Source organism: Lupinus angustifolius, chromosome LG03 (assembly GCF_001865875.1).
Source record: "Lupinus angustifolius cultivar Tanjil chromosome LG03, LupAngTanjil_v1.0, whole genome shotgun sequence".
Taxonomy (NCBI): Eukaryota; Viridiplantae; Streptophyta; class Magnoliopsida; order Fabales; family Fabaceae; genus Lupinus; species Lupinus angustifolius.
In genome coordinates, this window is record NC_032011.1 from 18,786,273 (window position 1) to 18,791,167 (window position 4,895).

The following is a 4,895-nucleotide window of genomic DNA, read 5'->3' on the forward strand; positions in this document are numbered from 1 at the left end:
TTAGCATGCCACGTGGACAACAAATGTTTTTCTCCTATATACTAGCAAGTTACTCGTGCATTAGATGGCGGGTTTTTCTTAAGCATGATTAAGAATACACATATTACATGTGCATTAACATGGTTAAGAACACATATGCTATTAATTCATTTGCATAGTTAAAAACACATATGTTATCTGTTTATTTATAACGTTAAGAACACACATGTGACCCATACATTCACATGGTTAAAAATATACATGTTACCCGTACATTCACATTGTTAGGAACACACATGTTAGCCACACATTTGCTAACATTGGTCGGTATAACTGATATTCCAAATCATATTAGTCATGTAATTATATAAGTCAAAAATTATTATTTTGGTCAATTTTCATTTAAACTGTATCAGTTATATCGACCAATGTTTTTTTGAAATTATAACTTTTTTATGAAGTTGACTTATTTTTTACCAAAATGTTGTTATGGAGGATCAAACACACGATCACTATCTTTGTTTATAATTTTAAAGCATGGATTACCCCCAAGTCACAAAAATGATGTAAACAAAATTATTTATCGTATTCTTTGTTAATACTTGAACATTAATATTAGTATAATAATATATAAATATATATAATTTTACGAGTATGTAGTTTAATTAATAAATAATCAAACAATATTACCATACAAGGATTATGGTTGATTTGATGATTGATACCATATTAGTAACACTCAAATAATTGAATGGAAACAGAAGGGAAATCATTGAATGCACTACAAGGGTTTGAACTCCTCCTGGTAACAATTAATGACATGAAAATTATCTAACTATTCAGTATCTACACAACAAATGTTAGCTTACTTTAAAATGACAAATATACTTCTTAAATATCCAATAATATTATGCCAAAGATCCAAGAATCAAATCACACCACTAATGGTTATAACACCTCATTTTTTTAAATGAAAGCTATGAAAATAGAATTTAATTGAAATCATAAATGTTTGAACACAATTTTCGTTTCAAAAGAATTCAATTGTTTTACATAAATTATGATGTTATCCTTTTCAATTCCAAAGAAGTCGTGATGAGATCCTTTCCTTCTGGCATCTATTTCAATCATGAATGTTTAATATAAACATAAATCATAATGAAATGGAAAGTATCCAGAGTCACAAATATTATATAGATTTTAAATTTTAAAATCAGAAGAAAGTAACAAAAAAATTAAGTCTTTCACAAAAATAATATAAGAGCGAAACGTTGTCTAGATTTTCAAAATTAATATATTTTTACAAATATGTAAATAATTTAAAAAATAAAAGAGAAAATCTAAAAAAAATGTTAGAGAAGGAAAATAAAGATTTCACATTATAAAATTGACGCGGTAGAAAACAATTTTTGAATTTGAAAACGCGGAATTAGGTTGTCTGGATGTTATCCTCACGACAGGTAGCAACCATTGAATTATATGCATTGCAGTCTCATTTTTATTTTGATACGACCTATATAACACTTTTGATTCCAGACATTAGCAGTCATAGAGTTACTCACAAACCCCCAATTTCTCCACAACTATGGAGGGCATCAAAACCCTATATTTATTATACGAAAAATGAAGAAAAAGATGTCAACTTTACCAAGCAATTGGCTTGATCGTCTCTAGTCAAAAAAAGGGTTCCCAGTCGGTGATAGTCCTAACCTTGAGTCGTTCCGAACCTCCATGAAAAAAGTAGATGACCTAGATCCCCAATCTGATAACCCTAAGAATACTTTATCCCGTGAGGCCATCAACCCCACAAATAGTACTATCCTTAGAAAATTCTCCCCAGATGGACCGATAGTCCAAATAGTAGCATCGTCAGAAAATTCTCCCCAATTATGAATGAAATTTAGATAGGTATTATATATATTACCTAATAATGTTTTTCCTCTCCTTTCTTAAATACTATATGGTAAAATTTTATATTTTATAGTTGTTATTAATGTAAAATAATTTTATTAATATCATGATATAAATTAAGATGTAATTTCATTACCTAATAATTTCAAAAAATATGATTAGTTTTGTCAAAAATATTATTTTCTAAAAAGATCAAAGGATAGAAAAATAATGATACTAAATCATTTTACACATAAAAATTGACACTCTCATGAGAATTTGGCATTCTCATCTAAAAATATATGAATCTGATATTCTCACCTTCTTGGCTTTTTAAGCTTTATTGGAATATTACTTTCCTTAACATTTTTTACTTTCCTTAACTTTTTCACTGAATCTTCTAGAAAACATGAGATTGCGGGAATAGGAAATTCTCATGAATTTTAAAGTGCATAAATGTTGAATTCTAACATTTGTAAATGGAAATTGTTGTGTGCAAGATAACTTTTGAATCCTTCTCCATCATCATCTTATTTTATAGTTAATGGTATTTTGTTGTTGAAAAAATAATCATACTCCAATGATTGTTTAATATCAATCAATTATATGGACCAAATATCAGTGTGAATAATACACATGCATCACACTCAAATTTACCACATTTTTGTGAATTTAATAAAAATATGTTTATTACAAACACAAAATTAAAAAAATAACTTGAAAAATTATCACACACATATATCTACTTTGTCCAGCTCTACTTTATTTTTTTGAATAAGGACAAAAATTCTATTTTTTTTTTGTTTCATAGAGTATCTGAGAACAATATTATGATATGATAATTAAATAGATTATGATAATAGAGTGTCATTTTATTTAATATGAGGAGATAAATTATCTCTTTGAACTACTCAAATCAAGACATATATCCCAAAATAATTATTTTTAGAAACACTTCTATAGAGAATGATTAAATATGATACATGTTATGAATTGAGTGAATGAAAGAGAAAACTTATCTCATAATATAAGGAGACACTTTATTCTCATAGAGTGTGAATAATACACATGCATCACACTCAAATTTACCACATTTTTGTGAATTTAATAAAAATATGTTTATTACAAACACAAAATTAGAAAAATAACTTGAAAAATTATCACTCATATATATCTACTTTGTCCAGCTCTACTTTATTTTTTTGAATAAGGACAAAAATTCTATTTTTTTGTTTCATAGAGTATCTGAGAACATTATTAAGATATGATAATTAAATAGATTATGAGAATAAAGTATCATTTCATATAATATCACGAAATAAAGTATCTCTTTGAACTAATCAAATCATGATATATATCCAAAAAAAGTTATTTTTAGAAACACTTTTATAGAGAATGATTAAATATGATACATGTTATGAATTGAGTGAATGAAAGAGAAACCTTATCTCATAATATAAGGAGACACTTTATTCTCATAGGTGATAACTCGTGCAGTATTTATTTTATCACCTATTAAAAATATATTTGAAGTATAAAAGTAGTATAATTTTGTTTATAGTATGTTGAAACTTGAAATATGATAGAATTTCATACATTTTAGGAAAGGGAATAATGCAATATGAAAGAATTTAATATGATTTGGAATATCTTTAAAAGCTTTTGACTAAGCTTTTTTTTGTATTAGCATGCCACGTGGACAACAAACTTTTTTTCCATCTATACTAGCAAGTTACCCGTGCAGTATGTAACACCCCAGTAATGTCATACGACCTTCCCGGCCCATGACGACACTGAGCATGTCACCGGTAACACCGTAGAAATGTCATGCGACCTCCCCAGCCCATGACGACACTACGCATGCCACCCACTAGCTTAAATACCCCCTGTAGTATTTTATTCCCCACAAAGGGGAGCCTCCCGCGACTCGAACCCATGACCTCAGGGACAAATAGTCATTAATTACATGAGTCGCTACCATTAAGCTATGATAAAATTATTTGACTATAATCATAAAGGTCAGAGTCTGATTCGTAAGATGGGCATATACAAGTATGGCAACACAAGGCAATATCAGGAGGATTTTAACACTGTGAACCTTGACCCCTCTGGTGAGGATGATCAAGATGATACTAAAGAGCCAAATGCTACTACTCAGGGGGAGTATTCTGGACATGCATCACAAGAACCAGTTTTTGGACAAGCTTAACTGGATGTTATGGAACAGCGTCTCAACAACAGGATGGATCTTCACTTTGTGTCTCTGAAGAACTCATACCATACGGACTTGGAGAATTTTGAGGACTGTCAGAATGCTTACATTGATAACCATTATCAATCCTTGAGGAACTTTGTTCAAACAACTGTTGATTCACAAAACAGGAGGTTGTGTGCAGAGTTCAACAAGTTTAGCACCTTCATCAAAGGTGGTGGTAGCTCAATTATTCCTAACGACGAAAACCCTCCATCTCATCCCTAGTTAGGAGGCCTTATATCTTTAGGTTTATCCTTCCTAGTTTATGGACTATGTAGTTCCTTGTTTCCCTCTTGAGAACTTATATTTTATTTTATGCCTTTGCATTTTTGGATTGTAATAGCTTAAACACTTATCTTCTGCTGAACTTGCGTTAGTACTATGCTGATTTGCATCTTACTGCTTTGCAATTGAAACAATGCTTTAATGATTTCAAATTGTCTTTCTCATGTTTAAATGGTTAATTATGTCACAAATAGTATAGATTTATGTTTAGTGGATCTTGATCATGTTTGGTGTATGTATCCATATTGAGTGATTAAGCTTGATGCTTACTGATCAATTATATCACTACTTAATCATTCCATGCTTACTTTGAATTGACATAGCTTTTCATACCATTAAATCAGTTATGTTGCTGTTTGTTGTCCATTTAGTCGATTATGCTCTGCTGTTAATCAATTAAATCATGTATAAATGAGCATTTGTTCAATTTTCTTACAACTCGTTGATTAATTAAATACCCAAAATTAATTGACTAATTACAGTATGT

At 29.6% G+C, this 4,895-nt stretch overlaps 1 long non-coding RNA gene across 1 annotated transcript in view; it reads right to left on the minus strand.

The window, feature by feature from the left end:
* The window catches only part of LOC109342597, a 19,770-nt gene continuing 16,415 nt past the window's right edge, over window positions 1,541–4,895 (minus strand). The window contains exon 3 of the long non-coding RNA XR_002107100.1: window positions 1,541–1,562. This is a non-coding gene — a long non-coding RNA (uncharacterized LOC109342597). The remainder of the gene's footprint in view (window positions 1,563–4,895) is intronic.